Source organism: Aricia agestis, chromosome 10 (genome assembly GCF_905147365.1).
Source record: "Aricia agestis chromosome 10, ilAriAges1.1, whole genome shotgun sequence".
Lineage (NCBI taxonomy): Eukaryota > Metazoa > Arthropoda > Insecta > Lepidoptera > Lycaenidae > Aricia > Aricia agestis.
In genome coordinates, this window is record NC_056415.1 from 15974876 (window position 1) to 15988885 (window position 14010).

The following is a 14010-nucleotide window of genomic DNA, read 5'->3' on the forward strand; positions in this document are numbered from 1 at the left end:
TTTGTGGTACACTTTACGGAAAAAACTATCAAGCCTATTCATTTGTGCTTTAACATAGTAATTTTTATTAATATGTAGATGTGTTATCATCTACATATTAATAAAAATCCCCTAAAGGTAAACCAAGCAGAAAAACTAAAGCTCGGCTTTTAGTTATTAATACGCGAAATATCTTCGCCGTTACAGTAATAATATACTTTAATAGGCTTGATGACTATCTTTTTTTCCTTATTGGAAATTGAAAGACCCTTAAAAAATAGAAACATCGCTAAAAGAATGACTCTGATAGCTTAAAAATTCACCAAGATATGACAATTCATTCATCTCATAAAATAGACCTGCCCGAAACGCTCCATACAAAGTGCTACGAAAGACTGACGTCACTCTTTCGTAGTTTGAACGCATCGGGAGAGAACTTTGCTCGGTAGGTATATTAAATATTGCGTTTATGAAAGTAGTTTCATAACAAAAGTCGCTTTTAATTGCATAAGTTATCGATTGGTATACAAATATTAAGAAATTTAATTGACAAAAAAATCGACGTGATTATCTAACTTTGAAGGCGCATAACAAAAAAAAATAAAAATGCTATTGAGCTGTAATTTCGGAAACACTTATTTTTCACCGTGATTTCTTTATTTTATTAACAAAATTTGCTAATCTTTGACCTTTTCATCATCCCTATTAAAGTAATATTGGAACGCGAGGGTATGGCGGCAACACCGCGAGACCACAAGCAATTGTATGTAAATGACAGCGCGACCGCGCCACTATTTAAATAAATCGTTACGTACGATTGTGATCCCGATGTGTTTTTTATTTTTATTTTTATGAAAATATAAGGGGGCAAACAAGCAAACGGGTCACCTGATGGAAAGCAACTTCCGTCGTCCATGGACACTCGCAGCATCAGAAGAGCTTCAGGTGCGTTGCCGGCCTTTTAAGAGGGAATAGGGTAATAGGGGAGGGTAGGGAAGGGAAGAAAGGAGAGTAGGGAAGGAAATAGGCTCCCCTATTACGGTACGGAAGGGAAAATGGTAGGGGATTGGGCCTCCGGTAAACTCACTCACTCGGCGAAACACAAGCAAGCGCTGTTTCACGCTGGTTTTCTGTGAGCCCGTGGTATTTCTCTGGTCGAGCCGGCTCATTCGTGCCGAAGCATGGCTCTCTCACGTCAAACGGTTTTGCATCCAAAATGCGGGTTCGCGCGTATAAATTCAGCCTTACCATGATCTCTATTCGTCAGAGCGTTTAGGTACATCGCCATTCGCCACGCCAACATGCCATACATCTCGAAGCCTATTTGGCTACACACCGAACATCGTTGCTACCGAATCACATAGCCGGTTGTCCGTGGTCTAACCGGGTTTATTTATTAGGCACACACAACAGGCATTTGAAGACGTGAGAAGACGAAGTGGGTAAGTATCAATTTGTAAATGTTCGTTTTTTGCATAAATGGCTTTAACACCGGAAAATGATTTGATATCAAAAAAATGTGCATCTTGTGTATAGCCAGATATTATATTTGCTAGATGATGAATAAGGTAAGGTATAAGGTTTTGCACAATCGAATTATAAGATAAAAATTAGTAATTAGTAATGTTATAAAATGTTAGTTATCCACTCCATTCGTTTACTTCTTCATTGTAGTGGTTGTAGTAGTTAGACTACACACTAGAGACATCTGTAGTAGTTACGAGTACGTTGCCAAACACTTCCAGTAAACGAGCCACAGGCTGTTTGCGTTTATTTTGCCTCTGATAGAAGCTTTATGCTAACTATACATAAGGATCACTGTCATAGATACTCCTTAATTAAATAATTCGGTGGATGATGCGCCATGCTTTAAACTTTTATCACAGTTATCTACACTCATTACTCAATACTCATATTATTAAGTTTGTATAAATAAAAATAAAAAACATTTGCTCTCGGACTTGGCTGTTTTTCGCTTTTGTATAGGTTTTCCCATACAAAAACAAAGCTTGTCATGTTTTTCTGAAATTGTTTTGCTTTGAATGCGAAGACGTCGTGTGCTTCTGTCCATCTATTTTTAAGGTATTCATTTAAAGTGCTGAATCGATTTGGATAAATCCGTTTCATCAAGTTAGTAGAGTTCCCGAGCAATTCACGAATTTAAAAATATATTCTCGTTTACTATACTGCAGTGCTCGGCGAAACATGGCGGTAGCGATCAGTGTCCTTTTTAGTCTAGGCGCTAAATGAAAAATGCTCGTACTGTATTTAGAAGATTTGAGAATAAAATTTACCTCTTATAAAACACATTATTACAAATTCATCGGAAAACCTCTTGGTAACTCTTAGAATGATAATCTCCAACTTTTTATGAGTTCGAAGTGATATGCTTCATATTCGGTTCACTTTGAGTATGCAAAATACGATATCGCCCTTAGACTATGAACATCTGACACTTCCTTGTCAATCGCGATTTCAATGACCGCTACTGTCTCGAATCTCGATTCCTCGAGTACACCATAACAACAAAATTTCATTAAGTACATCATCATCATAATATTAATACGCTAACGAAAAACTTTGTAACCCTTTTTACGAAAAATGGGGAAACGTAGGTGCATGAAATTTTGCACAGTTATAGTTTATATGGTGAAGGAGTGCATCGAACTAATATTATTTTGAAATTATGCTTTTATCATACATTTTTTAACAAATAAATCATTACACACACTACAACACACACACATGAGAAATGACAGATTTTTGAATGACAAGCCTATACATAAAATAAATAAAAAATGTTTTATTTCTAAGTAGATTTTAAGAAAATACTTTCAGAATGTTAATATTAGCTACGGTGCCTACCACCGGTTCGGGAACTATCCCGGCGAGAAGAACCGGCGTAAGAAACTCGCACGGGGCCCACTTTTTTTACCAAAAAAAGTGAGGTAAAAAAATTAATCTTTTAAAATAAAATTTACAATGCTGTAACTTAAAATTATACAATGTCAACATACATACATAGTAAGTCATGTACAATAATGTAGAAGTAGCCTTGTAAGCAGCCATCCTACTCCCAAGATGTGCCATCGTTTATGAAATCATTGACCTTATAATAGGCTTTGGCACTGACTACTTTCTTAAATTTATTAATGGAAAGATTTTGAACGTTTTCTGGGATTTTATTGAAAAGGCGTATACATTGATTGACCTTTAAAAGATTTACTGACTTTACTAAGTCTGATCTGAATGAAATTTACATATATTTTTTCTAACTTTTTCTAACATGTATTACATACGAATTATACTCTTTTATTTATGGTTGAAGTCTGTTGACAACAAGTTGACAAATTGAAAATGGATTAAGAATAGTTTTTTTATTGAATCTTAGATACTATTAGACAATGCTTACACAGCCCGTCTGAGATCGGCTAAGTTCCAGAGACAAGAGTTGAAAAAAATGATAAAGTCAATATTTTTTACAAAATATAGGTAGTAGTCCTAATGTCGTTGCAACTAAGGTCGAATTTCGACCATTGGGCGATCTCTAGTTATATTAAATCATCGATAAATTTTATCATTGGTTTATTCGACATAATAATTATCACTTCTCATTATCCGGTTTCATTGCGATCGCGAATTGAGGTTTCCATCCCGTATTTATCATGAGATACTCGGCGAGACAGACTGACAGGTAAATACAATTACAACCAGAAGAATTTCGATGCTGAATGCTGATCACATCATGCAGAATTAACATAAATTTGACTATAAAAGACGTGAGTGGATGAAGCGGGTAAGTAATAATTTAAAAACTATCGTTTTTTTTGCATGAATGGAGGCTTTCGGACCGGGAAAATGATTTAAAATAAAAAATAAGTGGATTGTACAAATTATAAAAAAATGAGTTACCGCACTTATGTTGTAAAATGTTACTTACCCGGTTCGTCCACTCATGGCTTTTATTATCAGGAATAAATTTTATACCATTAAACAATTGTACTTGATATTTTTAAGGTTCTTTAGCCAATAAAGCCTGTGCCTCATTATAAAGAGTCGATGTCGATTCATCCGTCCTTTAGCCATCCGTGCGAGTTTAATGGATCTATATACCTACTGGCATCTGCCCCAATCTGAAACTTAATATATTATTTACTTGACACGTTTTGCCATCTATAGCATAGTAAAAGGAGGGGTAGTAAGTGATATTCATACAAAGGCACCGCGCGCGGCTTGTATGTGTGCGCCATAGTATCAATGCGTCACCGCACACAACAAAATCTCGGCCAGTTTAGCTTTGTGGGTGCCGCCGAGATTTTGTTGTGTGCGGTACGTGGCGACGCATTGACACTATGGCGCACACATACAAGCCGCGCGCGGTGCCTTTGTATGAAGATAATATACTTACCCTCCTTTTACTATGTCTATAGTTCCTTGACGCTCCTTATTGCATTATCCTCATGCAATACATTTCCACATTTCTGTTAGCGGTTTTTCTTGTTACTTCTCAGGGTCAATTATTGAGACCGCAAGGCGACGCGTAGACGCATATTTTATAAATTTGTATGGATTTGACGTAAGATTTGAAAGATTTTCAAGACGGAATTTGTTTTGAATTTTAAAGGTTGTTTTCAGTCTATCGTAAGGACTTCAAAATGTTCAAAATGAACAACAAATATTTCGTAATAAATAACAAGCAAACAATTCGTTATCGACGAGTTGAGAGACAAAAGACGACGCTATCTCGTAACACGAGTATAACTTCTTCGTAGACGATAGAATTGAATTTCGGAAGATAAAATTATTTCCAACAAATACAGAATTCTTCGAACAAACTGATAAATAAGATAATCCTAGTCGTTGATTTAAAACACGCTGTATGTATGAACAGTACATTTTGCCCATTAATTTCCCAGGACTAAAACTATATCATCAGCACAAAATTTCTTTCACATCGGTATATTGGCTAAAGATTAAAGAGGTCACAGAGAAACAAACACACTTTTGCATTTATAATAATACTAGACGTTCCACGCGGCTTCGCCCGCGTACATTTATTATATAATATACTAACTGGTGCCCGCGACTTTGTCCGCGTCAGCATAGTAAATCACGTCCCAAGTATTATTTTTCAAAAATATATACAATGTACAGAATTGAGTTTCCTACGATTTTATTATATGTATAGATTTCACAGACAAATTAGTCCACAAAATATAGCCTATGATCGTTCATGTGGTCTACTTCTTATCTGTGCCAAATAACAGAAAAATTGCACTAGTCGTTTGTGAGATAAGCCTTTTCAAATAATTTCCTCCGTTTTTTCAATATTTTCTTCTATTTCTTCGCTCCTATTAATCTTAGCGTGATAAAATATAGCCTATAGCTTTCCTCGATAAATAAGCTACCAAACAGTGAAAGAATTTTTCAAATCGGACCGTCAGTTCCGGAGATTAGCGCGTTCAAACAAACAAACAAACAAACTCTTTCGCTTTATATTATTATAATGTAATATAATAATATATAATATAATAATAATATATAATACGAGCTTTTGCCCGCGGCTTCGCTCGCGTTAAGAAGTATTATTATATACAAACTTTCATCCCCTATTTGAACCCCTTGGGGTTGGAATTTATCAAAATCCTATCTTAACGGATGCTTACGTCATAACATCTACCTGCATGCCAAATTTCAACCCGATCCGTCCAGTGGTTTGGGCTGTGCGTTGATAGATCACTATGTCAATCAGTCAGTCAGTCACCTTTGAGTTTTATATATATAGATAGAATTTTTATTAACGCCTCCGTGGTCTAGTGGTTAGAGCGTCGCTCTCGACTCCGGAGGTCGTGGGTTCGAATCCCGCGTTGGAAACATGTTATTTCCAAGTTTGGTTAGGACAATGCAGGCTGATCACCTGATTGTCTGACAAGTAAGATGATCCATGCGTCGGATGGGCATGTAAAAAGTCGGTCCTGCGCCTGATCTCTCGCCAGTCGTGTCGGTCTTCCGTCCCACTGGGTTATGAGAGTAAAGGAATAGAGAGTGCTCTTGTGTACTGCGCACACTTGGGCACTATAAAATTACTCCTGCGTACCTGGTCTGGTTTCAATGAAACCGGCCACCGTCACCGAAACCGGTGTGGGGAGTATTATTATTATTATTATTATATAGATAGAAAGATTATTAATATGGATTATGGATGTTGTTGTTTTACTTATTTTTGTTGTGTTTATTGTATGATTTAAGCAGCACTTGTTATAAGAAACAGTATCTGAAACTTTGAGTATGTTTTCATGTTATTAAACTTTTTCATAAAACGGTGATTTACATGTTCCGTTTTTCTGAAGTTAATTTATCTTCAGACTTGTTTTCTTCAGTTTCTCATCAAGAAGAAGTTGAGTTACGTTTTCATGAGACTTTCTGAGGCTTACAAACTTACGTTCATTAACATTTTAACAAGTTCCAACCCACGGCTTCACTCGTGTTGAACGGATAGTTAACCCCAGCTATTAATGCTACGTTTGTGAAGTTTTTATGACGGAGGTTTATATTTTGGATAGCTTTTTTTATTGTGTTAGAAATCAGCCAATAAATAGTTGTATAGTGAATACATAAACAGTCAGAAAATAAAACAAGCCCTCATCTGTTTCCCAGACAATTTATTTTAAAATTAAGAGTTTGTTTATTTGTAATTTAATTTTCGTAAATTTCTTTCGATTATAATTTTATATTTCTTTAATACAAGAACACTATTGTCTCGAACCCAAATATCAGAACCCAATTCCAAATAAGTTAATTGAAATCCCTACTCACAAAAAAAAAACACGAAATACAAGCAATTAATAGACAATTATCTTTTCAATTGTGAAAATAAAGCTTTCGAACGGAAATAAACACTTAGGTGTTGAAGACAAAAGAATTCTCTAGAAAATAGTGCGGCTCCATCTTCTATTATTCTCCATTCTTTGTTTTACTAAGTGCTCATGATGGAATCGTTATTATTTACCAGATGACGCCCACAAATCTGTTGGCCGAAATTCATTTTGCGCAGGAACTGTACATTTTTTCGGGATAAAAACTATCCTTTATCCTGCCTCAGTTCTTAAAATATCTCTATACCAAATTTCATCACTATCGGTTCACCGGTTTCAGAGTAAATCATTAAACATTATCGCGCTGGAATTTTTAATTTTTTCGGGTTAAAAACATTCATCTTAATTCCTTTCCCAGGACTCTAATTATTTGCATATCTTATATTATCAAACTTTATTAAAATCGGTTTAACGTTAAGCGTGATAAGGTAACAGACAGACAGACTTTCGCATTTATAATATTTAGTATGAATTCTTTGTTTAACTAAGTGCTCATGATGATCTCGTTATTTTTTATGGGCCGCTCGGGGAGACGGATGGGCATATCTATCAAAACGGCTTAGCGCTCCTTCGCCTTGGGATTTGTCGTTAAATATCTCTGATGTTGGAGAAACATGCCGTGATTGATCGCGCTGTTAGGGCTATTACGATGCCCAATAAAAATGGCGGTCAATTTTCGAAATAGAAAACATCACTCTCGCTTGAAAACATAATACAATGTCTGTGACAGCAAAAAATACAGGAAACTGCGTAACATTTAGTTGTAGGTATAAAATAATTAACATAAATAAAATAAAAATAAAAAAATGGGAGAAATCCATTATAAAAAAAATATTTTTGTAAATGAGTTTATTCGATCACTACAAATTTTACAAGCTGCAGTTACTTGAGGTTTCTCTAAATTAAGACGCCAGACATCTAGACAACACTGTGACGTGACCGTGAGGATTTGATCCCGTGAAGTTTGAAAGATTAATGATCTAGCAAGGAAACAAAGGCAAGTCTTGTCTCTCTGCTGTTTTGTGCAGCGCTTTCTTGTCTACACAATACGTGTTTATAATATGCTAAGTTGTGTTTGAATCGCTTTTCTCTTCTAAGTATAACGTAGAAAGTAAAAACATTATTTAGCAAAAATGTTGATAGTTAGATTTTCTTTTAGAGCAAATAAATGAATTGAATTGAATCAAATCAAATAAAAAGTGTAACATTAAGCTGATGCTTCCTTACCGGAAGTGATTTGAGCATTACGTTACAGTACTACCTGACTGACGAGCATTCGCTTGTAAATTGTAATCTAACATTATAATCGATATAGATTCGACTTTGAAAATTGCATCCCATAGCAAGCTGACTTTACTGTCACGTAGCATTGATGTTACATATGTGTGTAGATGGTGATTGATACTTAATGTGATGTTGGGTAAGGAAACGCAGTCAGATCGATCACCAGTGTATTAAACTCATATTAACTTACTACAAGAACAAGTTACAATAGGCACAACTTGCCTCCGTCCTTTAAGAGCGCATATGACCCTAACTTGACTACATACTTTAACCTAGATCTCAAAATCTGTAAGGTCTAGAAAACAGATTTTTTGACACAAGTAACTTCAGTTCATAAAGATTAAATGCTCAAGACGAAAACACAATTACTCAAAAAATGCTCGATAGTTTCTTTTTTACAAAAAATCTTGTTTTAGATACATTTTTGCTTGGATCTTCGAAGTTTGCTGTCTTTTCTTTAATATTTTTTAATATCTAAAAAGGTATTGATAAAACCTAAATTTGCTCAAAACACTTTTTTCATAATCATTATAGTTCGTCTTTTATTCAAGTAAAACTAACTCGGCGATGATTCCGCGCCGTCCTTTTTCACCTGGCATATGAAAGACGGGCGTGAGTGTGAAGAGAGAAGGACGATGTTTGATTTTTTAGAGTCAGGTGAGCTCTTAACAACTCTCAATTAGGACTATGCGTACATCTCTACAGATAGATTGGGACTAACTCTATACATTTGAAACATCTTATTTATACCCCGGCTTGCACCCTTCAATACTTATTTCCCACGCTATCAAAACAACAACAGGTGGTAAACCAAATCAACACAGTAAACAATTCTTAAAAATGCACAATAGTATCATAAAACGTCGGCTCGCCTTTATAATATTCTAAATATTAAATAACTATTATCTTAACTCAAAAACAAGATCATAAATCGTCGGCATCTATTTTAAAAACATCAATAATAAAAAGGGCTTAATATTTTAACTAATTTCTAACAATAACTTTATATTATTTATGGCCCTGTTTACATCTTACGGCTACTTCAAAGAACAAGGCAACAATGGACATTGGACAATGGCTAGTAAAAAGTAATTCTTAACATCAAAACTTAAAAACAACAACAACCGTGTACTCTTACCTAATCCAGGATTTCCACGATCCTACACTTATGTAATGCGCGACTCTGTAACGTTACATTACAAGCGAATGCTCCCGGTGAGGTAGCACCATTCGTGAAACTCTTAACACGCTAAAAAGTATTATTTTATATTTTCATCTTAATGAGAGAATACAATACAATTTTCCGTAATATTATACTCGCCGCACACAAGGAGCGGTTGAGACAGTGCCGTATTTAGCTAGCGAGGGGCCCCTAGCATATTATGACGCGTACCTCCTTTCAATTCTCTAGTTTTACTTTCAATTCTCTAGTTTACGACTAAGGTAGTTAGTAGAGAAACGTTTATTCCGAAATTTCTATAGCAAAAACTATAAAAGAGCTGATTTTACTGCGCTTCAAAATATCTATAATAATATATCTATGGACGCTTCACACCACGTCAGTCTGGCCCCGTGCTAAGTACCTGAAGGACTTGTGTTACAGGTACCAGACAACGGAAATATATTTAATACTTTTATACTATACATATATTTAAGATTTTTATTATATCATACACATATTTAATACACATCCATGACCCAGGAACATTGAAAAACTTTTTGTTCCATCGGCGGGATTCGAACCCGCGACCCCCGGCTTGAGTTGCCACACACTCTAACCATTGAGCCACGGAGGTCGTCACGGAAAAAATATTCTGACACGTCAGATTTTTTTTAATGTGAGTTTTATGACCCACCCCGCTTGCCCATCGTTTAGATATAAAGGTGGCTTTACGATCTTTGCTGCAAGCAACAGCGACCGACATTTTTCTAGCGACCCATGCTGCTCTGTTATGGTATAGAGTAAAATGAAACCTATAGCCTAGGCCCTAGGTCATGAAGTGGCATTTTATTTGAAGTTTTGTCGGTCGCAGTCGATTGAGCGCGTGGGTCCCTACCTACGGACCTTGTAGCGCTACCTACATGAGCTAGTGTTAATCCGGCCCTGAGGACATAACAAACGACACAATTATACAATAAAATGTAATCTGCGAGCGACCCTAGTCCCGAAAGCGGTTTCAATCATCCCTGGCTCTGTTGTAATAAAACATCTGTAATTTTCCCATTCCTTATGTTGAAATAAGGTAGGTATTTAGTATTCAACACCACACGGTCCTAAATTATACTGGAGTTGGATTCTAATTATATCTGGTGGGGAGATTTTTGGCGGCGTTATTTACAACTTAGCAAAAAAAAATTAAAAAAGAAATTAGCGTGGTGACAGCTGGAAATACAAATATTTTCGACTGAAACTTTCTTGTCCTTAGGGAAATGAACTGAATTTTTAAATAGAAAAAAAAAACAATGTGCTTTGATGTTAATCAATATCTATATACAAAATTTTAATCTAAATCGCATAACGCTTTATCATTAAGTGGCGACAGAATTAAACACGTTGTCACTAATTAAATAAGTATGAATGTTTAATTTATAATAACTAGAGATCGCCCAATGGTCGAAATCCAACCTTAGTTTCAACGACATTAGGACTACTATCTATATTTTGTAAAAAAATATTGACTTTATCATATTTTTTTCAACTCTTGTCTCTAGGACTCAGCTGATCTCAGACTGGCCGTGTAAGCATTGTCCTTCTAAGATTCAATAAAAAAATTATAATCCATTTTCAACCATAAATAAAAGAGTATAATTCGTATGTATAGGCTTGTCACTCAAAAATCGGTCATTTTTCCTAGTATGCGTATTGTAGTGTGTGTAATGTTTTATTTGTTAAAAAAATGTATGATAAAAGCATAATTTCAAAATAATAATATTAGCTTTTAACGTTGTTAGTGGCGGCCGAAAAGGAAGATCTTCCGACCGAGCGAGATAGCATGCTCGGTCAGGCCGAAGCCCATTGACGTCATTTCAGACGTTGTATATATCTTGCCGTTCTCCGAAACTTCGATAGCGCGATGCAGGAATGTTAGGCGAATTGTGGGTACCGCTACATCACTCCCCCCCGAAGACCTGTGGTATTCTTCGATGCGCTTGTGTTGTCAGGTGTGGGCTGAAGCTACGCGTGCAATGACCAGGAGAGGGACCCCGTGCTCTGCTTGCTGACCGGTCGTTGTAGCCTATGGCTGCCCCGTTCAAGCCAGATGCGGGTTCGACCGGCGCGGACCTCCAACGCGGCTTATGGTCGAGGAGACCCGGTTATGCTTGATGTCTGCTGACGTGGTGCGGAGGGGCGGGGAGTGTTGATGATGATTGATGTCCAGAAGGATGCGTGTTCTAGTCGGTGGTCACCAATTTAACGTTGTTAGTGGCGGCCGAAAAGGAAGATCTTCCGACCGAGCGAGATAGCATGCTCGGTCAGGCCGAAGCCCACTGACGTCATTTCAGACGTTGTATATATCTTGCCGTTCTCCGAAACTTCGATAGCGCGATGCAGGAATGTTAGGCGAATTGTGGGTACCGCCACAAGCTCGATGCACTCCTTCACCATATAAACTATATAACTGTGCAAAATTTCATTCACCTACGTTTCCCCATTTTTCGTCAAAAGGGATACAAAGTTTTTGGCTCACGTATTAATATATACAGGGTGTAACAAAAATAAGTGATAATACTTTAGGGTGTGTACACACCCTAAAGTATTATCACTTAGTTTTGTTACACACTGTAGATAATAATTTATTATTATATTATTATTGTATCTAATTTTGTACATTTTTACGGAAGTTTCCTACCAGATTTCCTTGACTAAATATTGGACAAAGATCTTTGACATATTTTAATTCATCAAATGAACAAGGAAACAGGTAGCACGATCTTTTATAATAGCCAGGTAAGTGATATCCCCCGTCCACAAACGCTTGCAACACCAAGCTACAACATAATATTATTGTGTAACTCCTCCAATGTTGCACTTGCAAGGGACTGGACATTAGTCCCTGGTCCTTATAAATCCATTTAAGAGTATGGTGTAATACCAATAACCACTTTTAAACAATAATTACCAACGACAACTATAATACAACGATCTTTACCAACGCCGCGACAGCACAATATTTTTAGTGTCAATAACAACTCCTACCGAGCAATAAATTTAGACCAAATCGTTAGAAGCTTACATTCAAATGTGTCCAAATCTTAGCTCTAAGGGGCGACTTGGCTCGGCGCCCATCCCCTGACCCACTTTCAGTGGCGTACTCACACTCACTTTTTGTTTACGCCAGCCAATTATCATCCGACGTGTTTGCCTTCCATTAGTTCCGTAAATTGAATATTTGAAGTGGTTTAGGGAAAAAATACCGAAATCCGGCTATGAGAAATTACTCAACTTTTTGTTGAATGAGATTTGTGAGTTCTTTTGTTCCAGTCAATTAGTTGGATTTCGAAAAAGTTTTACAGAAAACAATAGACTGATATGAAGGAAAATTATAAAAAATGTTGATTGAGTAGTTTTTTGTCGACGTTTTCGTAATAAACATTAACATGAACTATATCCATAGGTACTAGTATTATAAATGCGAAAGTGTATGTTTGTTACCTCTTTGACCGCCCCACTATTTAATTAAATAGTTATTTACCATCCAACCTAAGTAACAAAAAAAATGACTCGTCTACAAATATACTACTCTCTTGACTCTTCCGTGTGTACTACATTTATACCATAATTTTCGTAGTTATATTTCCTATTCTGTCTCTTGTTTAGACTTTAGGCTCGATTAATCTAACTTTTTGCGATAAATACGTACAAGAGTATTTTTCCGAAAGAAACAAAGCCGATATTAGGTTTCGAAGTAAATTGGGGACGACTAGCTTTCGTTGCTTTGTGTGATATTGCTTCGGTCAGAGCTATCCAGATTCTGCTATGTTAATCCAACATTAATGCAGCTCCTATCTACATTATTATTCAGCAAAAATGGTATTCTTAAAAAAAAGTCATCGAATCATTTTGGATTTCTAACCAATCAGAACACATTCAACTGTAGGTAAAGTGATTTTCCGATCCTCGCCGCAAGCGACCGCGTCTGACAAAAATTAAAATATGTTCTGATGTTGCGAGTGTCCATGGGCGACAATAGTTGCATTCCACAAGGTGACCCGTTTGCTTGTTTGCCCCCTTATTTTCTAAAGAATAGAATGCCATTTTATGACTTAGGTTTTAGGTTCCATTTTGCCCTACGCAGTACGCCACTTCAATGCAACGGCGGCATGTGCCATTAGACCAATGTCGGCAAAAAATGAAACCTATAGCCTAGTTCATTTTGAAGCGACTGCATCGAAACGAGATTGAATCTATATCGAGGTTGGATCATAACCAGATTGAATATCGAAATTAGGGTACTCTTATGTCATTGACTTGTATAGTGTGTACCAATTACCCAGGGAATCTAATAAGGGACGTAGCAAGCGTTTACACTTGGTGTTGGTATTATATTATGTTGTTTGTTTAGGTATTTGTGTTTATATTTCATCTAGCAGTTGGCAAAACTAAAATCCCTCAACAAATAAAACAATATCAATATGTTCAAAACTTCAAACCGAGTATTGAAACTGAATATTTGATAAGTGGCTGATACGGTAAATGTTGTCTTTGTATATGTTACGCTCAAAGACCGAAAACGCTCAGTGAGCGAAAAAATGGTTCACAACGCGTTGTGGTAATAGTGCAACGGCCACGACGCGTTCTGGTAATCACAGAACTACCACAAAGCGAAATTCGTGTCGTGGCTGACGTGCTATTCGACCACAACGCGTTGTG